The sequence below is a fragment of the Physeter macrocephalus genome, chromosome 19 (assembly GCF_002837175.3).
Source record: "Physeter macrocephalus isolate SW-GA chromosome 19, ASM283717v5, whole genome shotgun sequence".
NCBI lineage: Eukaryota > Metazoa > Chordata > Mammalia > Artiodactyla > Physeteridae > Physeter > Physeter macrocephalus.
In genome coordinates this window covers 22,941,155-22,967,986 of record NC_041232.1, presented here as the reverse complement: position 1 = coordinate 22,967,986, position 26,832 = coordinate 22,941,155, and the positions used below count along the sequence as shown (strand labels likewise).

Sequence of the window (26,832 nt, the reverse complement as noted above, 5' to 3'; positions counted from 1 at the left end):
ATTGCTTTGGGTAGTATAGTCATTTTCACAATGTTGATTCTTCCAATCCAAGAACATGGTCTATCTCTCCATCTGTTTGTATCATCTTTAATTTTTTTCATCAGGGTCTTAATAGTTTTCTACATACAGGTCTTTCGTCTCCTTAGGTAGATTTATTCTTAGGTATTTTATTCTTTTTGAAGAACCTAGGGGCAGGACAGGGATAAAAATGCAGACGTAGAGAATGGACTTGAGGACTTGGGGAGAGGGAAGGGTAAGCTGGGACAAAGTGAGAGTGGCATTGACGTATATACACTACCAAATGTAAAACAGATAACTAGTGGGAAGCAGCTGCATATAGCACAGGGAGATCAGCTTGGTGCTTTGTGACCACCAAGAGGGGTAGGATAAGGAGGGTGGGAGGGAGACGCAAGAGGGAGGGGATATGGGGATATACGTATACGTATAGCTGATTCACCTTGTTATACAGCAGAAACTAACACAACATTTTAAAGCAATTATACTCCAATAACAATGTTTAAAAAAATAAAAAGTTCAGATGCAGATGTCATGTAATAGAATAGCATGTGAAAAACAGCCCCAAATAAGAGAGTCTCCAGGGAACCTTATTTTCTTTCTCTTAGACCATGTTTGTCTTAGATAAGAAGCCATTCAGCATTCACCAGTGTTGGCTGTAAAGCATATGGGAAAGCAGAGAAATCTCATTTCATACAAAACATGAAAAATCTAAATACAAACATGTCAGTAATTATGTGGCAGTCATAATGAGAAAAAATATTAAAATTTTTGACAATTTTTTTCAAATAGCACATTAAAGTATGTGTTTTCACAAAGTAGTGGTTATCTCATGTGGGACTGAAATATTTTCCCAGTCTTCTTTAACTCTGGGACGTTATCAACAAAAAAACATTGTTTTCTTGACAGATTCTAAGAAAAGTGGAAATTTCCATAGATGCTGAAATTTCAGTTGGTGTAGAATTAAAGAAAACTCCTGTTTAAGTAACAATTCCGCAACTTCTTTATTAATCTTTGTGTGACGGGTGGTAATTGCAGAGTTAAGAGCTTTACCGTGTGGGCAAATAAGGAAAAAAAAAAAAAATCTGCCTTCTCCGTTTTTATAAACCAGTCTTTTCAGTTGTGTGGCTCACTTATCCCTTAAATTTAGCCTAAGCAAAAGTCATTGATTTATCCTTAAATGCAATTTCTCTTTTGCTTCAAAGAGGTTATGAATGCAAATGCAGAAGACATCACTTCCCTACTCTTTGGTGGAGGAGACTGTCTTTTCCTCTTTTTCTCCCCTCCTATTCTCTCTCCCCTATTCCTCTCTCTCCTCCTGTATTAGTCAGGGCTCTCCAGAGAAACAGAATCCATAGCAGATAGATAGATGGATAGGGACATAGATATATCTATCTCTATATCTATGTATTTATATATCTCTCTCTCTCTCTCTATATATATATATATATATATATCTAGACAGAGAGACAGATGAGGAGGGATATATATTACATTATTATCTATTATTATTCTCCTTTTCTTAATATTATGCTATATTATACTATATTAATATTACATTACAAACTAAGAAAAGGAAGAAATTTGTCCCTTTTTTCCCTCCCGGAGATGGGACATCCCATCTCATCTTGTCCTGCTTTCTGACTGGGATTTGTACCACCAGCTCCCCTGTTTCTCAGACCTTCAGACGCAGGCTGGACTTTACACTACCAGCTCTCCCGGGCCTTTAGCTTGTGGCCAGCAGACTGTGGGATGCCTAAGCATCTTATTATTGAATTTATCAGGTGTCAGTGTGTTATCAGTTGAGACACTTTCAGAATGCAAGAAACAGGGGGCCCACTTGAAACATGAAGACACAGCGAGCAAACGTCTCATGCCACAGCCTAAGGCGTTTAGAGGGGCAGTGTCTGGGCTGGCCAGTCCAGCTGCCACCCCTGTTTCACTGTGACCGTCTCAGTCCTGCTCGGCTGTGCTGGACCCTGTTCTCCACACTCCCTTCATGGTTATCACCAAACCACTGGAGCAAAGGGATTCAGCCAGAGAGAGAAGAACAGCTGTCCTCCAGCTATCAAACGGAAGTCCTTCCTCTCGGTCAGCTCATTCCGGATCAGGCCATCACCTGCCCCTAAACAGTCACCAGATACTCTGAAAAGTCTGCGGCTGGCTTCCTAAACTCATCACAGCCAAGGGGATAGTATTGACATGCTCGGTTAAGAGGGCGGGTAGCGTCAGCGTTCTCTGGATCCACAGGCTGTAAGTAAGAATGGATATTTGAATAAAACCAGGTTTCTGATAGTAAGGAGGGAAGGAAGAATGGAAGCATGAAATTACAAGAAAGTTGCCTAGAAAATCCCTCGCAGAAAAATACAGGACAAATATGATTGCATAGGGTTTTGGGGGAAAGGAGTGAATTACCTTTCCATATCACATACAGAACAAACCTTAAAACCTCCAACAAAAACAGTGAAAAACTGCCTACAGAAAAGGTGATCGAAAAACCAAAATAATAGACGTGAAGAAAGAGCCCATCCTTCATTAGCAAAACACACCTGTGTGCAGTAGGAAACAAATTACTTCCCACCTTCGGAATATCACCAACGGTACCATGGTCCTTACTGAAGCAAGCATATTGGTCCTGCTACAGCTCGTCGTCCGTAACTGATCTGAAATGCTTGGTGATAGTAAAAGCTGAAGATTGAGCGTCAGCCAAGGTTTAAAGCCTTGAAATGCGTTTATTTATAACCTGTGAATTTCCCATCAAAAGGGGTTTTAACAAACATGAAACAGAGTAATCAGACAATCTGAAACTCGAGTCCAAACTAATTCTAACCACATTTTCCTAAAGAATCAGCGCTCTCCTTCAGAATCTGTTTAATTCTCTACGGCTTGCCGGTGGTGAGTCTTTGGTTGACTCATTCATCTAAGGCTAGATTTTTGTTTGTCTGTTTATTTCTCTGTTTGGAATGTGTTCACAGAGCTTGGTGTTCATCTCCAAGGCCATAGCAAGTGCATGTGTATCCATTTTTCTACTAATAGAATGATCATATGTGTCAGAGAATATCATGACTAGATCAGAAAAGATGGAAGAAGTTACTCTTTAAGCTTTTTTAACTGTAAAAACATGAGAAATATTAACAGTAACAGGAAGAAGGGACTTTTTTATGCCTTGTCTAAAAAGGCAGCTGTACCGTAAAGCAGCATGATGACTGCCCTGCAGCAGAATTCTTCAGAATTACTACCTGAGGGATGTAGTGCTTACAGTTCAAAGTGATTTTTTTAACAGAACTTATTTTTCTTAAACCTGTCAGCAGCAAACTGTGGGACAGGAAGCATTTAAACTGCTTGCTGTGTTCCATGCAGATCTGTTTGCCTGACGATTTAAAAATGGAAATGGAGGCTATCAGCCCTTATGAATTTGTAGTTATATGCAAGTATAATAAGATAACATATGGAAAAGCAATGGAATAATTAAGAAAAGGATTTTGCTGAGCATGTTACCAGAGATCTGAGAGTTCCATCCATAAATCTTGCCTTTCTCCATTTTGAAAATATGTGTGACTAGCCAGCTAATTCTTTTAACGAATAGAAGCAGGTTAGGTATTACCTATCTCTTCCTGTGTATAACAGTTTCATCTTTTAAAAAAATAGGAAAAGTTTGAACTCATTTCCAAGATACAAGACAGGTGGCAAAGTTAACCTCCCAGTCTATGAATCCAGGTAGAGTGATGGAACCCAGGGCCCATGTCTTTCTAGAAAATTCTGTCCTTAATTTAAAGAAATTCCCTTTGTGGTAGTGAAGTTGGGGAATCATAATAAGCGTACAACTCCATTACTGAGAAAAGGGCTCAATCCTGCAAAAGAAAGAGACTGTCTCATTTATTGAGTATCTAGGGAGTTATTGTGTTTTGTTACCTGACTCACCAGGTAGGCTCTTTATAGAACTTCTTATTTAAGCTTCACAAAAACATGAGAGGCATGATGGCCATTTTTCAGATGGGAAAACTGAGACTCATGGAAAGACAATAAGCTACTGAAAGTCACATGGCTAGAAAGAGTCTGGTACTTGTTAAGCAGCAGGGTTTAAGTGTGGAACTATGCCAGTAAGAATATGCAGAAGCATCACTTGCCCTCTGAACAGAGGTGCAGGACATAAGGCACATCTAGGTGCCTAAAGATGGGCAAACGTAAAGCATCAAAATCCCACACGTGAACGGATGGTAAAGGTGTACTTCATGCAGTGGTGCCGTATGCATTCATCTTCAAACTGGAAGACGAAAAAGCAGAGCTGTGGTATGACTAAGTGGTAGATGGATGATGTTAGGAGCTTTCTGAATGACAGCAGAAAATAAATGAGACCCCCAAGAAATAAAACCCACGTCGCTGTCACCTCTTCTCATGGTAACTTTGGCAAGTTTCTGTCTTCGTATCTCCCTTTTCTTATCTATGAAATACTGCCGCATTGAGCCCATCCGTTGAATAGAATTCTTGACATTTTGTTAGATCAGTGGTGATATGTTTCACAACAGCCTATGAATTTTCCATGTTATGATGGAATTCCCTCTACAGCACTCCCCACTAGGGAACTGTACAGGCTCTTATTGATCTTCTCTGGGTATAGAGAATAATGCACTACCTCTTAGGGAAACCCACACCACAGACATAATAGGTAAAAGTAAAGATATGGGTAAAATATGGATATGAATGTGAATGATAGAGATAATTTAGCCATAGGCGACGTATACATAAAGACAGAGAGAGAGAGAGAGAGAGATTTGTAATGTTCAACATCTAGTGGATGGCATCTCTGCCATTTCACTACCCACTCAAGTCATCTTTGATACCCCTCTGTCCCGTATCCTCATCTTCCACCCAGTACCAAGAACTTTTGATTTTACCTCCTAATTCTCAAACCCATCCTTGTCTTCCATATCCACTGCCACTACTGTAGTTCAAATTACCTTCATTTCCAGCCATAACATGTGTTTCATCCACTCTTACTCCCTCTGCACTCTACATTGCAGACAGTAAATCTTTTAGGAATTCAGCTTTGATGATGTCACTACCTTCTGTTTGAAACATGTGAATGACATGACTTACTGCTCTGGGCAGAGACACCAGGATGCTTAACGTGGCACGTGAAGCCTACTTACTGTCTGTGATCTACCCCTCGCCTACCTTTCCAGCCTCTTCTAGCAGCACCGTCTTTTACAAGAGAGCTGAAAAGTGTACTTTTCCCTGCCTGAGGAGTTGGCAGATCCAGTCTTCCTCCAGTTTAAATATCTCTCAGTTCCTTCAGCTGTTATCACTGTCTAACTACGCCAGGCATTCTTCCCTAAATACCCTTGGGTTGGTTATAGTGTCCTTGCAGATGACGGTTTCTCTTGTTTTCAGCATTCAATTATCCATGAGCCTCAGTGTTGATCCCAGACTTAATCTTTAGTCCCTGGAACTGAAACTAGTATTCAGGGCATGAACTGACAAGAGCAGAGCGTGGAGCTGGGCTTTCATATCTTATTTGGGGCAACACGTTCCCCTGAATGCCGGCCAGTTTGCCATGACCCTTCTTGGGAGGCTGCGTGGCATTGTCGACCCCCAGTTACCTAGATCTCTGCTCTTTTCACCTGCGGGTCCTCAGCTGCATCTTATCGGTGACGACCGTTCTGGTTCAGTGAGGGTTTGGGGCCGGGAAGCTAATCTCGCTGGAGGCAGTCCATTGTCATTCCAGCTCCTTGAGATATTTTAGGATCCTGAATCCGTAATGGAGCATTCTGATGATACATCTCAGCTTGATGTCCTGTATAACTGCAATTAGCATCCTATCAGTGTCCTCATTCAATTCATTAGGGATTCTGAACAGAACGTGGATGAGGACAGCACCCTCTGTGGAATTCCGAAGCTTCGGAGAGTAACACACATGCCAGCTTTTCTTCCTCACTCCTGGGCTACTTGCTTGAACCCCTTTTCTCCTTCCTTCTCACCTACCCACCTGTTCTGCTCCAGGGAGGTCCTTAGAGTTCCCTTCTGCCTGATCTAATCCTTTGGTGATTGCATCCTTTCTTGCCATGTTACATATCACATAGTCACTGATAATTCCACCATGTGTGTCTCTAGCCTGGGATTCTCCCCTGAACTCCAGTTTCCACAACTACTCTTGGCTGTCCAGTAGGCGTTCCACACTGGCATGTCCCAAACCAAACCCCTGACCTTCACCCTGCAAACGTATTCCTTCTGGAAATGTCCCCACTTCAGTCAACGGTGATTCCATCCTTCCAGATGCTCAGACCCAAACTATGGAATCCTTCACTCTCAGACCTCACTTCCAGTCTCTTGGTTGATCCTGATAATCCCACCTTCACAATAAGTCCAGAACCTGATCATATATCGGCTAATGCTCCGGTACAAGACATCAGCGGACGTGCCGTCTGCTTCACTTGATCTCCAGTTTACTGTTTGGTTCCTCAAACTGTAAGTCCATGGGGGCAGGAATTTTTGTGTGTTTTCTTACATGTTTATTCTTAGTATCTAAAACAGTTCGTAGCCCACAGTAGGTGTTCAAAAATGTCTCAGAGGAATAAATCATAGATGCCCCCTCATTCAGATTCATATCACTTCTCACTGTCCACAATTACACGACGAGATAGTCTGTCACTGTCTGACCAGTATCCCAGATACAACATGTCTACCATATTCTAAAAATTAATAAAAACTTTTCCTTAAACCTTTTCTTCTCATGTTTTCAGCCTGAAATCTGTTCTCAAACCAATAACCTAAGAGTTGTCCGTGGTACTGACTTTTGGTACCCTACGTGCCAACCGATAACCCTGTTAGTTTTGTCTCCAAAGTATATCCTTGAGTTTGATCTCTTCTGCTATTCCCCAAGTTCAAGACACTTTCATTTCTTGCCCTAACGACATGGTCTCCTGTCCTCTACTTTTGCCACACCCCCACTCCCACCTGATCCATTTTCCCCAATAGCAGCTGGGAGATCTTTTCGAAACACCAGACACCTCCCCATCCTTTCTGCCTAAGATCATTGCATCCAATTCCATCCACGCTGACAGTAAAATTCAAAGTTCTCACTAAGACTCAAAGACCCCTTCATTGTCTGGTCCCTCCCTACCTCTTTGACCTCATTTCCTAAAACCAACTCCCTTGCTGGTAAGCTTCACACTCCCATCCTTTGGTGTTCCTGAAACTTCCCCTGACCGCAGAGGGTTTGCACTGGCTGTTCCCCTGCCTGGAGGTCTCTTCCACAAGCATGTCTCACAGCTGACTCATCACTCGTCCTGTCCTTCTGTATAAGCTTTCTTCTATCAGTGAAGAAATCAGTGTTGTACCCACCACCATCAAGACATGTTTATTCCATCACATGGCTCACCTGCTTTGATTTACCTTTAATTATCGGAACTTACCCTCCTTATTTTTACGTTTCCTTGCGAGTATTTTTCCCCACTAGATTTTAGACTTCTTGAACACAGAGAGCTTGTCCACCTTGATGGATGCAGTATCCACACACCTAGAACATTAACTGGCACATAGTAGGGGCTCAGAATACTTGTTGGATGACTAAACGATGGTGCATGTAAGATCCAACCAATTAATAACGGAGGTTATTCAGGCATGACCGACTATGAAGCCATATGAAGCCATAGCGTCTTCTAGGGATTGGTAGCTCTTTGTTAAAGTACGCATGATATTTTTAACAGCCTTTTCTGCACCTGTGTCTATGTTGATTTCAGGCTTACTGATCTGCAGTTTTCATAACCAACTTGCTGTCCTGTCCATTTTTGTTACTGGAAATTATTCTGGGGCCTCTCTGTCTGTATATGGTTCCTCACAGGTTCAGTAAAAACACTACAAAGTCTGTCTGTCTGTCCCTCGGCGTGATACACCCAATTCTGGAGGCTTGCTCTCGCTTAAAAAGGCTCGGTGATGGCTTGCGAATTATTCACCCCCTGTGGGTCTAATTCCTTCTTAACCACTCTCACTTCTGCTCTGATGACTTTCTGACAATGGAATCGAAGCAGAAATGGAAATGGCGTGTTTTGGTAGCTGATATCATTTTCCGAAAGCCTTCCTTTTCCTGGATGTTTGTGCCTGGAATCTTCTTTTTGCTTGGGCAGACCCGTTTGCTTTGCCATTCTCTTGCATATTCTGCCTTAAAGGACTCCAAGAGCCTCTGGACCGCAGCCAGAGTTGGCCAGAGAGAAGCCTCTGGAAGCCCCAGCAGGAGCCCAGAGTGCAGGAGCGGAGGGAGGCGGAGCTTCTCCCCTCCTGGCTGTCTGCGTGTTCCGCGGGGGGCGGGTCCTCTACCAAACATCACTGCTCCTCCCAACGGCGTCCTTCCTTCCCCACGGGCCGGCAACAGCAGGGCAGGTGCCGGCTCCAGGTTACTGATGCTTTCCCTGTGGTCCCTCTGTGTCTCCACCTTCCCAAATTAACCCTCCTCCACCTGCCCTCCTGTTTTCTGTGGGAACCCTGAGTGATGCTCTAGGAATCCTCCCTCAGGGAGATTGGGACTGACATATATGCACCACTACGTATAAAATAGACAACTAATGACAACCTACTGTAGAGCACAGGGAACTCTGCTCGGTGTTATGTGGCAGCCTGGATGGGAGGGGAGTCTGGGGGAGAACGGATACATGTATACGTGTGGCTGAGTCACTTTGCTCTGCACCTGAAACTACCACAACATTGTGAATCGGCTCTAGTCCAATAGAAAATAAAAAGTTAAACAGAAAGAAAAAAGAGTGGATCTGTGTATACGTATGACTGATTCACTTTGCTGTACAGCAAGAAACTAATGCATTGTAAAGCAACCTTACTCCAATAAAAATTAAATTTTAAAAAAGACCGACTTCTCACCACAAGCCCCCCAGTTGTCCCTTCCCTGGCCAAACTTAGACCTTCAGATGCTCTTGGCTTTTCTTCCTCTAGCAATCATTTGCCTTTGTGAAATCAGAATTTCAGTTTTCCCCCTTGGTCAGACCTCATCTAGATTTTCTGTCCATAGAACTTTTTTTTTTTCTTTTCTCAAAACTTTTAGGGCTTCCCTGGTGGCACAGCGGTTGAGAGTCCGCCTGCCGATGCAGGGGACGCGGGTTCGTGCCCCGGTCCGGGAGGATCCCACGTGCCGCGGAGCGGCTGGGCCCGTGAGCCACGGCCGCTGGGCCTGCGCGTCCAGAGCCTGTGCTCCGCGACGGGAGAGGCCACAGCAGTGAGAGGCCCGCGTACCGCAAAAAAAAAAAAAAAAACTTTTAGAAATCTGGCTTCCTTCTGTGACCCTGCTTGGTGACAAGTGACTTTTTCCCACTCACCACTTCCAACTCAGCCAGGTGTCTCGTGGGGACGTTCCAAGTATAAAGAGTGACTCAGTTCTAGCTTTTATAGGCTGCTCTCTTAGTTTTCTGAGCTCTAGCTTCACTTTTCTTTTTTTTCCCAGGATTCCCTTTTATGTGATTTGACCGCCTCTTAACCTCCAGTGAGCTTGGAGTGCCCTGTGTTTCTTTTTCCAATAAGAGCTTCACTGAGCACATCTTAATGGTTCGGTCTGTAAGACTCCTAGCCCTCCTAATGTGCGGGGGCCAGTTAGCAAATAGGGACAGTGAAGGTCAGATTTCACGGGTCCTGCACGAAGCCCAGCTCTGCCCTAGACGGTCAGGCTGGGAGTCCTTCTGAAACCAGACTGCAGGTTGGATCATCACCTACGGAGCGTCTCTAACCATGTGTCACCCCAATCCCAATCCTACTTTCATCCCTAAGGACGCCACCCACGTTCATGTGTGGAGAGAGTTAGAGCCAAAATTATATTAAGGAGACAAACCCCAGAGGGCTGTAAAGACAAATCTTGGAACAAAAGCTACTGAGATAATTTGGTGCCTAACTGTGGTAAAGTAACTGCTGAACTAGTAATTAAATAGGTGACTGGACAGTTTAACAACACCTATTAAGCCTCTGTGTTTAATAACAACAGCAACATGTCACCAGCAACCATAAAAAGAACGTTAAGACTCAACTTTCACAGAGAACCAGAGGGAACGTAGGGTGGAGGACCCAGGTGGAGTTCACTTTTTTTTTTTTTTTGGCTGCGTTGGGTCTTTGTCGCAGCGTGCAGGCTTCCCACTGCGGTGGCTTCTCTTGTTGCGGAGCACGGGCTCTAGGTGCGCGGGCTTCAGTAGTTGTGGCTCACGGGCTCTAGAGCGGGCTCTAGAGCACAGGCTCAGTAGTTGTGGTGCATGGGCTCAGTAGTTGTGGCTCGCAGGCTCTAGAGCACAAGCTCAGTAGTTGTGGCACACGGGCTTAGTTGCTCCGCGGCTTGTGGGATCTTCCCAGACCAGGGCTCGAACCTGTGCCTCCTGCATTGGCAGGCGGATTCTTAACCACCGTGCCACCAGGGAAGCCCTGGAGTTCACTCTTTAGAGAAGATAATGATGATGGACTTTGCTCTTGACAGCCATACTACATAGCTGGCTTCTGAGTGTGTTTGTTCAGGAGGTTACGCAGGTGACATAAAAGAGAGGAAGGGTCGACCTCCCTCCAGTGAATGACTAAACTGAGGCTCAGAAGAGCATCCCATGTATCCTAAAGACTAACTCTTTGGCTCTCCTCTTACATAAGCTACTTATCCTTACTTAATTTTCCTTACAAATTTTGACCAAAAGCTACAGTTACCTACTTCATTTCCAGCAGCTACCTACTTCCCTTATAATACCTCTAAGAATGTCATTTAGATTAACATCTAAAATGGAGAATTAATCAATATCCACCTAGAGTCTGCTGTTGACCCTGTCCTGGCAGGTAGAGACCACTTACCTAGGACATTCTCATTCCATCGAATATTCTCTGTGCACGTGTAGCTGGGAATGCCCCAGAAAGAATGGCGGAATTATGACTGCTCTTTCTTTTCCTAAACTCTAGTTAATAAATCCATCTACGTGGCATGGGCTGTTTATCGTGTTTTATTATTCATTTGAGAATTAACTAAGTGGCATTCTGCTCTTTCTGGAGAATTATTTTATTTTGCAGCTGCAATCAATTTATGACTTCTAAACAGGCAAGGGGTCATTGATTATTTTCAAGGGAAATGATAGCAAGCCCTGCTTGTATTTTGATATGTTGGCCAAAGTGGGTTTTGTGACAGAGAGAAAACGGAAGGGAATTAATTAGTGAATCATCCTTTCACGGATGTTTTACAAATTATTTACATACTGTACCATGAAATCAAATTATATTCCTTTTTCATAAAGAATCCTTTCTGGAGTTTTCCTCATTCGTTCAATCATGCATATATTCTACAAATATGTATGTCTGTGTGTGTGCACATGTCTTGAATGTATTAGGTAAAGTGTAAGGTTTGGTAAATAAAGCAGAGATAAATCCCACTCCCATGATGTTAGTGGTAAAGATGTAGGAAACAGATAATGAACAGGTAGATAAATAAGTGGACATTGCACGTATCAGACAACATGCTATAAAATATCAAACAGAATATAGTGATGGAGAATTAAGGATTGGAGAAGGGGGACACTTAGTTTGGAAAATCAGAGAAGGTCAGCCTCATGGAGGTAGTGTTTAAACTGAGGCTTGCGGGATAAAGACATGTCAGTCCTACACAGTTCAGGAGATGTGGGCGCTGTAGACAGAAGGAACCTTCTACAGGTGGGTTCTAAGGCAAAAAAGAGCTCACAGTGGCCAGGTTGGCCAGAAGGCAAAGAGTCAGAGGAAAGTGTCTCAAGATGAGCTTGAAGCGGGAATCTGGATTTTATTCCAAGTGCAACAGTTAGAATTTGGGGGGTGTCAGTTAGAAAATTTTAAAATATATATTTTATGGATTTTAAATACTTTGGGAGTGGAGATTGTATTGGAGGAGAGCGGCGATGCAGGCAGCAGGAGAATTTGCGGACAACTTTACAGCATCCTGCAGGGATAACAATAGAAGAGGGAGGGGCAGCGAGAAGGGCGCGGAGTCAGGTTACCTGAGGTTACCGTGAGTCCCCTGCATCCGAACCTTCAAGTTGCGAACTTTCAGAGATGCCAATGTGCGTCCGCATGTCCAGTCAGGGAAGTTAGTTCACGTGTCTGGCGTACATTGTCATGTGCTTTCATCCTCTGCAAGTGGTTGTGCTTTTGTGTACTTTACTGTACGGTACTGTATAGAGTGCAGCAGTACAGTACCTTTATTTCGAGCCCAGGATGTCCGGAAACGAGCGTAAAAGCAGCAGTGATGTAGCTTGTACTACTGTGCTTTTCAAGGTCCTGTGCTGTAAGAGTAAAAATGTTTTATTTAGTTTGTGTTTGCTTGTTTTTAATGTATCATTTGTGTGAAATGTATTATAAACCTATTACAGTACAGTACTTTGTAGCCGACTGTGTTAGTTGGGCACCTAGGCTGACTTTGTTGCACTTACGAACAAATTGGACTGAGGAACGCCATCTCGGAACGGAGCTCATTCGTATGTAGAGGACTAACTGTACAGTAATGAGAAAGAGCTGTTGAGCCTTGCTGGTGGATGGTCACGTGGGCATCTAGAGAAGGAAGAGGATCCTGATAAGTCTGTGTCTGATTTCAAATAAATGGAAATAAGGAGGTGTTTGCGACGAACTGGAGTGGTGAAGAAGGGGATGACGTGATTTCAAGGAGAACTCAAAAAAATTTCGTTTTCGAGACGTAAATTTGGGGATGCTTGGGAAACAGGAAGACGAGTTAAGGTGATGACCTTCATATAAATCAGATGTTCACTTGGCCAAAAAGACTCTCTAGGCTTGAGTTACCAACTAAGCACAACATTGAAGCTTAAGCTGTGGTATTTCCACTGGTGTTTTTGGTTTTTTGTTTTTTTTAAATAGCAGTAGTAATAACAACAAGGGAGTCATTTGCTGAATGCCCGCTCTCTGTTAGGTGCACGACAGGTGCCTTATAGTTGCTGTCATTTATAAAAATTGTAATTTTTATATCCTTTTTATATCCTTTTTATATATATATTTATATATTTATATATCCTTTTTACATCCTTTATATCCTTTCCACGGTGTTTTTGAGTTTCTCTCTGCTTCTAGAAACTCTGAAATCTCTCTGCATTAATAGACACTACCATTTGCAAACTAGTAGCACTAATTTTAAAACAAGTTTAAATAGTACCTCTATGAATGTCACGCGTTGCATTTGGAGTTGCTAAATTTGCTTAGGGAGAAAAATCCAGGGTAGTCTTTCCTCGGTGTCCCGTGTTGCTTCTTTATTTCAAATCTTGAAATATTTGAAGAAGCAGCCTGGGTTACAGGCTCACCAAATCCCCCCAAACTACCTGTTTCCAGATTTACCTGTTGTTCCTAAGCTGATCCTTAGGCCTGCTCGTATCCCTACCCTTTCCTCGGCCTGTACGATGCTGATGGCCACGTTTGCATCCCGCCTGTAGCGGCTGGACGCAAAGGTGGTGGTGGTCTGGACTGATAGGCGCTCCCCTGACCCTGGATTTCTCATTGTCACCCCCATTTTTCTCTGCACCATGATTTCCTCCAGTCAGCGGGTCCCAAACAGATGATCCGTGGAACACTGGTGCTCTAAAGTAGCATTGATTTTCTATTTTAAAAAATGCTTTGCCAGGGATGTAAAGTGCTGGGCTAACCAAAGTGAGCAGGATTCTCCGCAGTAAGACCCACCCAGAACTGTAAATAACGATCCTTTTCTGCGTGAGAGGAATTAAGATTTTCTTCACCACGGAATCCTATTTGCCAATGGATTTTTCCCAAGTCACAGTGACCCCCCATCTGTAATTGTTCCATGGAATGCAGTTTGGGATCTCTTACTTGACCTATTAAATATATTTCCAATTCCTTTTCTGGACAGAGAGGAAACACGTAAGTAGACAAATGGAAAATGTAAAGGCGGGTAAATTACCGAAGGCTTTTGCTGTGCTAACATTGGTCTTCAGACCTCTTTTCAGCTGTGGAACTTCTCTACTGGGTCTCCCTGAAGAAGTTCTTTGACTCCTTTTTGATCTCTTTATCTGCTCAGGGGACAGTATTATCAAACTCTTGATTTTTGAGCGGATGTTGTGAAAAGAGACAGGACTGCATCCCTTAGATGTGCTTTTTAGCTTTTGGTGTCCGAGGTGTTATATAAATCCCAGGCCTTGTTTGTACTGTGGTTATAATAAGCAGTGTAACTTTTCTACTGGGTAACCCTGAGATAACATTGTCAGAGAAAAAGAAATGGCTGAACAGAACCACTTCTACGAGTTAAACCCATTCCCTGACAGCTGGCTCGTGGGTGAGTTGCTGAATTCTGAGATTTGAAGTGGCATTTACAGAAGACCTTATTTTGAGAAGGCACCACAGAAAATTATAACAAGTGTTATTTAACAGCTCTAATTATGATTTTTTTCCCCCTCTCTCTCTCTGCTTGTATCTACAATTTGATCCAAATTAATATTTATTTATACTAATAATAGCCAAGCCAGATGGGTTTGCTCACTGTGTACCAAGCAGTGCCCACAAGGGCTTTGCACGAACTAACCCATTTAATCTTCACGATAACCTAGGAGGTGGGTGCCATTACTGTCCTCATTTTAATGATGGTGAGACTGAGGTTAAGAGAGGTTAAGAAACTGACCAAATTCTAACTCAGTGTAGCTCCAAAGCTCACACTCCCGGCATGCTGTCTTTCATCAGCTTTGCAACACATCGCAAAACTCTCCGTCCTCAGACGTACATTCCTGCCCGATTCCTTTACCTTGGCTTGGTAACTGACACACAGCTCCGTGTCCTACTCTTTGGGGGCCCTTGGCCAAGCCTCAGGAAGACAGCGACCCTTGGTCTCCGTGAAACTCAAATCAAGCGTCCACTTCCCAAATATCGGCGATGTGTGTAGGCGTCAGCTGACGTCGAAAAGCGGCTCAGACTTAGAGCGATATTGCTTTAGCTTCTGGTAATCTCTGTGAAGCCACGCTTTCTCCCAACTTTCTGGAGCACGCGTGAGTTTCCTGTTCAGATGCCGTTGATCATTTTTGAATTCAATGCACTATTTAGCGAGCTGTTAATATAAGCTCGCACTGTGCTTCCTATTTGGGGTACAGCGCTGAATTGGGCCGATAAGGTCTCTGCTGTCAGTTAAACTCCTTTCTAAGGAGGAAACCGGCACTGCCCAAGTGATACCAAAATGCGAAGAGTTTAGAACAGTTTAGTTCACGGTGGGGCCACGTAGCGTGGGTGTGGGGAGGTGCGGGCTTCTTTATAAGCACAGTTAGCCTTTACGAGACCTGGATATCAAGAAGGGCTAGCAGTGTGAAGATCCGGGGCCCCAGGGCACCAGCCAAAGAGAACAGCGAGTTCTAACGACAGATGAGAAGACCCAGGTAGGCGGGGATCCCGGTTGAAAATGGTGACAGCAGCTGGATCCCGGGTTTCTGGGCCGCTAGGTCGTCCCCGGCTGCAGCTGAGTCGGCCTATGTCGAGGGGCGCCCACAGCGCGCAGGGCTCAGCTCGCATGTGGAAGGCCCTCGCCGGCCTCGTGGCGCTCCCCAGGGCGGGGGCGGGCACGTCTTCCTGAAGTCGCGCCACGGAGACGAGGACAGACCGGGGTCGGTCGACTACCCCCATCTCCGCATCAGGTCCAAGCCCTTTCCCGGGGAAGATGGCAGCCATACCCTTGTCCATGACCCTCATGTGACTCTGCTTCCAACTGGCTATGAAGATGAGTAAAGAGAACCTGGACCACTGCACTGGAGACCACAGCGCTAGTCGGGGCTATTACCCTGCACACATGGACCAGGAAAGTTAGGGGACCTTAAGCTCACCTTCTTGTGTCCGGTGATGGATGACCATCAGACTGGATGACCATCCCTTTGCTTATGGCAGGAGGCGGCTTAAATAAATAACTTACTCATGAGCTGAAGAAAAACAAAGAAAAAGACCCAGGTATGCTTGGGACACGAGGTCAGAGTGGGGGGACTGTTACAGGATGACGTGAGAGAGGTTGGCAGGGCCTTGGAGAAGATGGGGTCTTTCAGGGCATGAACTGGAATTTGAATTTTATTGTAAGTGCAGAGTTGAAAGGTAGGGAGTTTGCACTTTAAAGGATCACCCCAGCCACTGTGTGAAAACCAGAGGGGATGTATTGAATCAGGGGCACGGCTTCGAGCCTCCAGTGATGTTGGAGGTGGGCTGCAGTGAGACAGTGCAGATGAAGAATCGGGTGGAAACATTGATGCTTGGAGCTTGGGGGTGGATTCAATATATGGGGATGGAATTTACAGGATGACGTGAGAGAGGTTGGCAGGGCCTTGGAGAAGATGGGGTCTTTCAGGGCATGAACTGGAATTTGAATTTTATTGTAAGTGCAGAGTTGAAAGGTAGGGAGTTTGCACTTTAAAGGATCACCCCAGCCACTGTGTGAAAACCAGAGGGGATGTATTGAATCAGGGGCACGGCTTCGAGCCTCCAGTGATGTTGGAGGTGGGCTGCAGTGAGACAGTGCAGATGAAGAATCGGGTGGAAACATTGATGCTTGGAGCTTGGGGATGGAATTAAGAGTAAGAACTTGTAAGTGGAGTAGAATACATTGGGTTTTACTTTTTGGTTCTTCCTCCATCAAAGCAGAGGTAGAAGTGAGGGAATCACCATCAGTGAGGGAAAACAAACCAGATATGAACAGGCTGTGGTAGAGGACACTGGGACCCCCAGCTCTCCGTCCCGTATTTTATAGCTGCGTCCCTGCCTGCTGGTGGGTGGAGTTCACGTCCTTTCCCATTAACTTTGAACTTAGCCACGCGACTTGCTTTGGCCGAGGCGATGTTGGCGGATGTGAGCGGAGCAGGTGCTGGAAACGCGCTTACGTGGCCGGGTTTGCCCTCTTGTGCTTCTGGCATCGTTGTGAGAAGAACATGCCGTGTAGTCAGGCGGCCCCAGAAGAATGAGAGACATGTGAAGCAGACCTGAACCCCATGTGGAGCCTGGAGCCAAGTGCTGTGGACCTTCTGAGCCCAGCTGACCCGCAGCCTGAAGCAGAGCATCACCAGCTGATCCGTGGATCAGGGATGCTGAGAATAAATGCTCCGTGTGGTACGCCGCTGGCTAACTGAGGCAGAGCCCTTCAGAGGCACCAGCCCAGCCGTAGGAAGTGTGGCAGACAAGCCTTATGAATATGGATAAGCCCTGTTCTGACTCTTCATAAGCGAAGTCTTTGGAGCCTGGGAATCTGCTAGGATTCACAGTAGCTACAGTGTATGTCCTTAAGATAAATGCTGTAGATAGATGATAAGAAAAGAAAAGAGAAAAAAGAGTTGATAGCTCTCCAGGCCTTTTGGTGCTGTGAAGGTCTTTAACAAAGCACCTGCGAACTTACGGTTACCAGAGGGGAAGGGTTGGGGGGAGGGACAGACTGGGAGTTTGGGATTGACATATACACACTGCTATGTTTAAAATACACAACCAACAAGGACCTCCTGTATAGCATAGGGAACGCTGCTCAGTATTCTGTAATAACCTAAATGGGAAAAGAGTTTGAAAAGGAATTGGTACAAGTATATGTATAACTGAATCACTTTGCTGTACACCCGAAACTAACACAGCATTGTTAATCTACTATACTCCAGTATAAAATAAAAATTAAACAAACAACAAAAAAAAAAACCAATGCACCTGCTTAAAATATTCTCTTCCCTCCCAGAGACATCATCATTTGAGACAATAGAATATAGTGCTTAAAAGGCAGAGCCCGGAAATTAGGCAAGGCTGAGAGTGAATTCTGTATCTGCCACTTATTTGCTCTTGGTGTTGGGTATTTCATTTAATCTCCCGAAACCTCAGTTTCCTCATTTGTTAAATGAGGCAATGATACCCACCCACTCAGCTTGGGGAGGAGCATAGATGTGATTAAAGAATACATAAAAGTCCTAGAACAGTGCCTAATACAACAGAAGTACTTTGGTTCCCAATCTGAAAAATAAGAAGAATGTCTATTCTTTGGAAGCAAGTTTGATGAGGAGGTAAATTACCATGGACACTTCAGTCTCCTGTATGAAGCTCTTTTCTTTAAACATCTCCCAGAAGGTCTTTGCTCAACGTTTACTGAATAAATGTTAAGAGACAGAGAAGGAGAGTGGGACAATGCCGTGAGCCCTCACCCCGGCCCTGAACTCTGTACTGCGATGTGCTCTATACAAACACCCAGAAGAGGATCCAGATATTTATAATACAGGGTCCTGAGAAGCCAGACTCTGGAAAAAAAATCAAGCATTAGCAAGAAGCTTGAATAAATGACACAGCCAAACCCAGGGCTTGCTCCAATGGGACAGTCCTTTCTAGAATGAGAGTTTGTGCTTTGATTTCAGTCATCCGCTTTCAAGACTGTGTGGGATAAATAATGGCCCCCAAGATGTCCACATCCTTAATTCCGTCACCTGGGAATGTTAACTTACATGGCAAAAGGGGCTTTGCAGAGGTGGTTAAGGGTGTGACATGAGGAGGTTGCCTTCATCGTCCATATGGATGTGATTACAAAAGTGCTGATAAGGGAGAGAAGCAGAGAATTGGCTACAGTAGGACACGCACGTGAGGATTTTTCAGAGGAGGCTGGAGGGAAGCAACAGATTGGAGTGATGTTGGAAGGGGCCACAAGCCATGGAATGCTGGCAGCCTCTGGATATGTATGGATATGTATATGTTTTTTAAATTTATTTATTTATTTTTGGCTGCGTTGGGTCTTAGTTGCGGCACGTGGGACCTTTTGTTGCAGCATGCGGGCTTCTCTCTAGCTGTGGTACGAGGGCTTTTCTTTTTCTCTAGTTGTGGCTCATGGGCTCCAGAGCGCGTGGGCTCAGTAGTTGTGGCGCACGGGCTTAGTTGCCCCGCGGCATGTGGGATCTTAGTTCCCCAACCAGGGATCGAACCCACGTCCCCTGTATTGGAAGGCGGATTCTTAACCACTGGACCACCAACCTCTGGATATTTGGAAAGGCAAGGGGACAGATTCTCCCCTGAAGCTTCCAGAAGGGACATGCCCTGTGGACACCTTGCTTTTATACTTCTGAGCCGCAGAAGTGAAAGAGAATCCGTCTGCATTGCTCTGAGCCACCAGGCTTGCGGTCATGTGTTAACAGCAGCCACAGGAAACTAATACAGGTACCTTAACAGGTGCTTGTATGTGTGTGAGCTCTTAAGTTGGGCAGGTGGCCAGTGGTTATGTGTAGCCCTGTTCTTCCATCCCCAGCCCTGGCCACCAAACAACATCGAATGTCTTTTTACTCGAACGGGTCAATGACATTCCCGTTTTTATGACTCTCAGAATTCTCTCCTTTTACAGGATAACTGTCTGGCAAGGTGCCTTTTGCTCTGTGGGTTAATAGCTTCTCTGAGCATTGATTGGCCAATGGGAGTATTGCATTCACACCGCACACTCCTGCCTCTGTATTAAGTAGCTGCTCAAGTATTCACCATCGCCTCTAAGATCAGTTGGCTTCCCTGTACTTTTTTTTTTTTTTTTTTTTTTTTGCGGTACGCGGGCCTCTCACTGTTGCGGCCCCTCCCGTCGCGGAGCACAGGCTCCGGACGCGCAGGCTCCGCGGCCACGGCTCACGGGCCCAGCCGCTCCGCGGCACGTGGGATCCTCCCGGACCGGGGCGCGAACCCGCGTCCCCTGCATCGGCAGGCGGACTCTCAACCACTGCGCCACCAGGGAAGCCCTCCCTGTACATTTTGAAAGACCCATTAAAACAGTCATTATTCTATGAATCTTCTTTGTGCCCAAACTCCAAATGTGCAGAGACTCGCAAAAAAAAAAAAAAAAAAAAAAAAAGTGTGAGGTTTTATTTTTTTCTTCATTTTTGCACCTTTTTTGTCAACTTTTAAAGCGCTCAAGTTTTCTTTGTGTTTGACTAATCTCAGATTTTGAAAGCACAAGGTAAGGGCTTGAGGTTTGACGCCTGCCTATGAAAATGGTGAGGCGTGACTGGGAAGCAGTCAGGCCGGCGTGGTTCATTGAAGAAACTGGTTTAACTTTACAGCACAAAAGGTTCATAGAAATGGTAGCTTCCTCTTCTTTAGCCCCGCTGTGAGAACATCCTGCAGGACATCTGAGAAAGATGCAGTGCACCCTTCCCTTTTGTCTCAGCAGCGAATTAAATTTAGTGCGAATGAAGATGTGAAAACGATATCTGATTTTTAATAGTGTCTGCAGGTTCCAAGAGGTTTTTTAAAAATGTCAATTGTTCATTAAAAATGTCCAGTTTGATGAGAGGTGGGCTGGTGGAGATTGTCATGAGTTGTCACACGTAAAACATTTTCTGAGCTGCCCTAGCTTTCTGTAAATGATTCTCTATATCATTTTGGACCAAAATGTGCTTTTGAGAAACATCAGTCTCATGTGAAACGGTTAAAACCCTTTGTTGCAAGTGACTGTGAGCCCAGTTCAACTCGGTGAAACAGAAGAGAGATATTGGTTGACTTCCGTAAGAAACAGTCTGCACATAGATTTCAGGTATGGCTTGATCCAGAAGCTTAAACACTATCATCAGGATACTTGCCCGGTACCCACTGTGAAATTTAGCCAGGCCAGAATCATCCAGCATGGCCTTTGGAGGGCAGTGTAAGAGAGCTGGACTAAAGAATTTGTATCAGTTACACATCTTTGTGCCATTTCAGACCTTCTCTGAAGGCCGGGTCTACCTGGTTCAGGGACACTGGGCTGTTGTTTTCAGCCGCTGTAGCACTAAACTCCCTAATGACACCGGGGAATTTGCTTTGGCACAAAAAAACAGTGCCTGACCTTAGGCCTGTGGTGTCCCGCCCTAGGGCTCTCTTGTTCACTCTGAAATGTGCGAGATTTTCTGGACACATGCTACCCAGAAGCAAAGAGGAATTAGCATCCTGCAGGGCACGCCTCTGACCAACAAAAGATGGAAACTAGTGGATAAATCCCTCCCCAGGTGGACGGATCTGAGAAGCATCCATTAGTATGGTCTCCCAGAAAAGAGTCTGGCAAATTTGGGCGATTTCTCACGCTTGACATCAAACACTGGCCAGCTCCTTCATGTGTGTTCATCAGTTTCCTTCCTTCCCTGCCCCTCTCCTTTTTTCCGGCACTCCTGCCCCAAGCCTGGCACACCCCTCGTGCATTCATAACACATGACCTCTGCCTCGGGCTCTGCTTTCTGTACAACACAGGTTGGGTGACTATTTTTGATTTATTTGGAAGAAGTGGGTGCCTTTTCTTTCTTAGATGCCTTAAAGCACCTCACACACCTAGGACGTTATGGAACTATGGGGAGGAAGATAGACTTCAGTAAAACAGAATTACAGGTTTTATCCAGATTTACTTAGTACTCAGCCATAGAAACAAGAGCATGCTTTGGAAGCTTCTAACACTTGTCCACTGATCATGCTGCACGGCTGTGAAAAGCATGAAGGTAAAGTACATAATGCAGGAGATTCTTTCATCCGGCCCAAAGAATATCTTGTTGCTTCTAGAACAGAACATAAAGGTGATTTAGAGGTGATTAGAGAGGTAACTCTGGTGTAGTGTAGTTAGATTAAAATATCTGTTCTGTTGTCACCAGTGGCAGAGGACTCTCTACTTTTTTATGGCTGAATAATATTCCGTTGTATACATATAGTGCATTTTTTTAATCCATCAATGGACATTTTAGGTTGTTTCCATATCTTGGCTATTGTGAATAAGTTTGCAATCATTGCAACACAGGGGTGCAGATCTCTCTTCCATATACTGATTTCATTTCCTTTGGATATATACCCAGAAATGGGATAACTGGATAGTAATGGTAGGTCTATTTTAAATTGCGGGGGGGGGGGGTCACCTCCATTCTGTTTTCCATAATGGCTGCACCAACTTACATTCCTTCCAAGACATGAGACTGTGAAATAAGCTGGACAGAGAAAGACAGACACTCTCTGGTATCATTTATATGTGGAATCTAAATAAAGAAGAGTTGAATTCACAGAAACAGAGAGTAGAATGGTGGTTACCAGTGTCTGGCGGTGGGGGAAATGGGGAGATGTTGGCCCAAGGGTGCACTCTTCTAGTTATGAGATGAATAAGTTCTGGGGATCTAGTATACAGCATGGTGACTATAGTTAATAATTCTGTATTTTTTACTTGAAATTTACTAAGAGAGTAGATGTAAAGTGTTCTTTTAAAAAAAAAGGTAACGGTGAGGTGATAGATGTGTGATTTAGCTTGATTGTGGTAATCATTTCACAATTGTACATACGTTAAATCATCATATTCTGCACTTTCAATATATTATCATTTCATTTGTCAATTATGCTTCAGTAAAGCTGAAAACACTTTTCATATTAAAAACTACCTGTACTGCCATTTTCCTTTTGACAATCCAGTTGTTATTCAATCCAAGCATCTCTCTACAACACCATTGGGAGGTTTAAATGAGATAATAACATACATACTCCCAATACATACAACACAATCAAAAGGCTTTATTGTTGCCAAGTCTAGATTTCTGTGGTGGATTGTTTACTTATATTTATGATTGTATTAGGGTGATCCAGAGAAACAGAACCAATAGTATATATATACAGGCAGACCTCAGAGATAGTGGGATTTGCCTCCAGACCACTGCAAATAAGCAAATATCGCAGTAAAGTGAGCCACATGCATTCGTTGGTTTCCCAGCGCGCATAAAAGTTATGTTTGCACCACGTGCTGTGGTCTATTAAGTGTGCAATGGCATTATGTCTAAAATAACACTATATATATTATACCTTAATTCAAAAATACTTTATTATTAAAAATACTAACCATCATCTGGGCCTTCAGCAAGTCATAGTTGTAACATCAAAGATCGCTGACCACAGATCACTGTAACAAACATAATATTACTGAAAAAGTTTGAAATATTGAGAGAATGACCAAAATGGGACCCAGAGACACAAAGTGAGCAAATGTTGCTGGAAAAAAGGGCATCGACAGACTTGCTTGATACAAGGCTGCCACAAACCTTCAGTTTGCAAAAAAAAATCACAGTATCTGCAAAGCACAATAAAGCAAAGCACAATGAAATGAGGCCTGCCTATATATAGTTTTTACTTTTATGTATATATGTATATATATACACACACATGTATACATTATATCTGTGTATACATATACACATATATGCATTATATATGTATATTTAATGTATGTATACATTATATATGTATATATACAGAATTTTATATATATGTATATATATACACATACATATATATATATATATATATATATATATATATATGAAGAGATTTATTTTAAAGAACAGTTATGGAGTCTGGCAAGCCTGAAGTCTGCAGAGTAGACTAGCAGACTGAGGACACAGACAGCTAATATTCCAGTGTGAGTCCAAAGGCTGTCTTCTGTGGAGCCAGGAAGAGCCACTGTTGCAGTGAAGTCCAAAGGCGGGTGTGCAGGAGAATTCTCTCTTGCTTGGCCGGGGCCGTTCTTGTCGTTCTATTCGGGCCTTCAACTGATTGGATGAGGCCCACCACATTATGGAGAGCAATCTGCTTTGAATGTTAATCTCGTTCAAATACATCCTTACAAAAACACCTAGGATAATGGTTTTTTTTTCTTTTAAGTATTTATTTATTTACTTATTTATTTATTTTTGGCCGCGTTGGGTCTTCGTTTCTGCGCGAGGGCTTTCTCTAGTTGCGGCGAGCGGGGGCCGCTCTTCATCGCGGTGCGCGGGCCTCTCGCTCTCGCGGCCTCTCTTGTTGCGGAGCACAGGCTCCGGACGCGCGGGCTCAGTAGTTGTGGCTCACGGGCCTAGTTGCTCCGCGGCGTGTGGGATCTTCCCGGACCGGGGCTCGAACCCGTGTCCCCTGCACTGGCAGGCAGACCCTCAACCGCTGCGCCGCCAGGGAAGCCCTAGGATAATGTTTTAACCAACTATCTGGGCACCCCATAGCCCAGTCAAGCTGATGCATAAAATTAACCATCGCAACAGTGAAGAATCTTTTTTTCAAAACACCCATAATCTGAAGAAAAAAGTAAACAGTCATATAAGAGATTTCAACAAAATATTGAAATTGTGGAAAGAAGACTCTCAGGTGGTCACTGAATTAGCAGACCAGAGGTAGCTAACCACCTGCAGAGAGGTCTGGGGGATATATTGATTAAGAGAGAGAGAGGCAGTGTGTGTGGGGGAGAGAGAGAGTAAAAAAAAAAGCTCAGGACTTGGAGGTTCCAGTTATCTTGGAAATCAGTGTGAGGTGGTACTGAAAACAGGAAGACAAGCTGAAACTCTATGTAACAAATACCGAACCCTCCCAGAGCCCCTCCTGCAGCCCTTGCTAGTGTCACCTGTCCACCAAGCTCCCACTGTGAGACGGAAGGTTGGCTGTCTGGACAGGGTTAGAGAGAAAGGCTCTGGCCCTGCTGAGAGGCTCTGTCCTGAGCAGGAGTCTCTGCTAAACAACTTCACACACCATGGTGAGATGCCCCCCCCCGTGATGCCTTCCTTGTTTGAGCCCCAAATCACTAACACGGGGCAAAAGCAATTTTATGACAAGCTTTACGATTTTACGATAATCTTCGTTGCATTGTTTCACTTTATAAAATATTTTCAGCCAATGACCTTGTTTTGCGGATTAGAAAACAGACATAAAGATCTGCCAGCCAGTGATTTTCCCGGTACCCATAATTTGCATGTGAGGCACCGAAAGTCTTGAAGTGTGTTCTGAATCATGGAAGAAACATTGAACTTTGGTCCGTATCACTCACTATTCTGAGTACATAAACGTTCATGATCCATCCATGGGAATAGTGTCCTGAGCCCTAAACTTCAAGATGCAAGATAAATATTTTTTTTACTTTTCAATAACTTGATTTGTTTCAGGTTTCCAAGTTCTGCTAGGCTAGTTGTCAGAAAGCTAATCTCAGTCACTGTGAAGCCCCTCCTCCCCTTTTCTTCTTGTATTGTTTACATCCTGGGAAGTCCCAGAATGTATTTCCAAAGCGTATGGAGACGGGGACATCTGAGTGCATATAATTTGTCCATGTGAGCATCTTCTGAGACGCCAGCTCTCCCATCTGGCTTTTACACATTGGTCCATGAACATTCCCGTGCGCACAAGCCACTGGGAAAAGCGTTTTACCCTCATCTATGTAGTAAAGCATCTTTTCAGATCCTGAAGCTCTCTTGGCTACTTCCAAGCCACTCCTGGGTACACAAGAACAGTGTGCTTGTCTACAACTCAGGGCGTGGTACATGTCCAAGATGGAAATCTAGTGAAATCTAGTGAAATCTAGTGAAATCTAGTGAAATCTCAGGCAATTCCTCTCTCCGGACACTCTCCGCATCCCTGGGAACTTGCCGCAGGGAGCGAGTAATGGAATAGATTCTCTGCTCTCAGATCCCATCTCTCCTTAGCTTGAAGTCAAAGACTCTGTGTGAAACCCGCCAACCCCACTTCTTCACTGACTATCTCCCCCTATTTTTAGCTTGAGGAAGCAAATTCAGGAAGTTAAAGGACCCTTGCTAGTACTCACTGAGTATTCCCTCAAATCTGAACATTGGCTGTATTTTTTTTTTTTTTCTCTTCCAGTGTAGACTTTTGGAAATTAAAAGCCAGGAAAAGATTTTTCTCTCCTTTTGCTTTCTTCTCTACTTTTTATTCGCACATCTCGTCCCACACAATATGGCATAATTGATCATGTGTATGTCTGTATTATTCGTTGTCGAATATTATTAAAAATAATGTCTTTATAATCCTCAGTAATACCAACTGGACTTTCTGGGTGGTTCTGCTTGCATTTATCCATGTCCTTCTATACCAAGGACAATTGGTGTCAGGATACAAGGAACCAGAATTAAAGTTTATAAATCTGAGGCTGGAATTGAGATGCCCGAGAATAGGTTGAAGTGTGCTAGTCTGTTTCCTTTGGTAATTAACCCTGCCCTTCTCTAGTTAAAGGATTCTCTTTAAAGGATGCATCAACCTCATTTGCTTTCATGGGTGTGATCTGACTGGCAAGAAGAGGCATATGTGGGTGGCTCGCTCTTTTTTACGAGGATCTTAGGCTGCTCAGGTGTTAGTATTTGCTACGCTCAGGCAGGCTGATGGGGAGGAAGTCAACAGATTTCTTCCGTTATTGCTCTACTGACCACATCAGAGCTGTGTTTGGGAAATGGGAGAGGAAGTATCTTTACAGGGACCAATATCTTTTCTTACTGATGAGAATGGATTTCTTCAATGAATCACACAAAGAATGTGAACAGCACCAGTTGACATAAGTTTGTCCTTTAGTAATGTTCTTCCATCTCTCTTTTTAATATTTTATTGACGTATAATTGATTTACAATGTTGTGACTCAGTTATACATATATATGTACATTCTTTTTTTTTTAAACATCTTTACTGGAGTATAATTGCTTTACAGTGGCGTGTTAGTTGCTGCTGTATAACAGAGTGAATCAGCTATACGTATACATATATCCCCATATCTCTTCCCTCTTGCGTCTCCCTCCCTCCCACCCTCCCTATCCCACTCCTCTAGGTGGTCACAAAGCACCGAGCTGATTTCCCTGTGCTATGCGGCTGCTTCCCACTAGCTATCCACCCAACGTTTAGTAGTGTATATATGTCCATGCCACTCTCTCACTTTGTCCCAGCTTACCCTTCCCCCTCCCCCTGTCCTCAAGTCCATTCTCTATGTCTGCATCTTTATTCCTGTCCTGCCCCTAGGTTCTTCAGAACCTTTTTTTTTTTTTTAGAATCCATATATATGTGTAAGCCTACAGTATTTGTTTTTCTCTTTCTGACTTACTTCACTCTGTATGACAGACTCTGGTCCATCCACCT

At 44.0% G+C, this 26,832-nt stretch overlaps 1 protein-coding gene and 1 pseudogene across 1 annotated transcript in view; both read left to right on the top strand.

Moving 5' to 3' along the window:
• Positions 1-26,832, top strand: part of TMEM132D (transmembrane protein 132D) — a 752,033-nt gene that overhangs the window by 534,463 nt on the left and 190,738 nt on the right.
• Positions 15,392-15,714, top strand: LOC102979509 (cytochrome c oxidase subunit 6A1, mitochondrial-like; annotated as a pseudogene).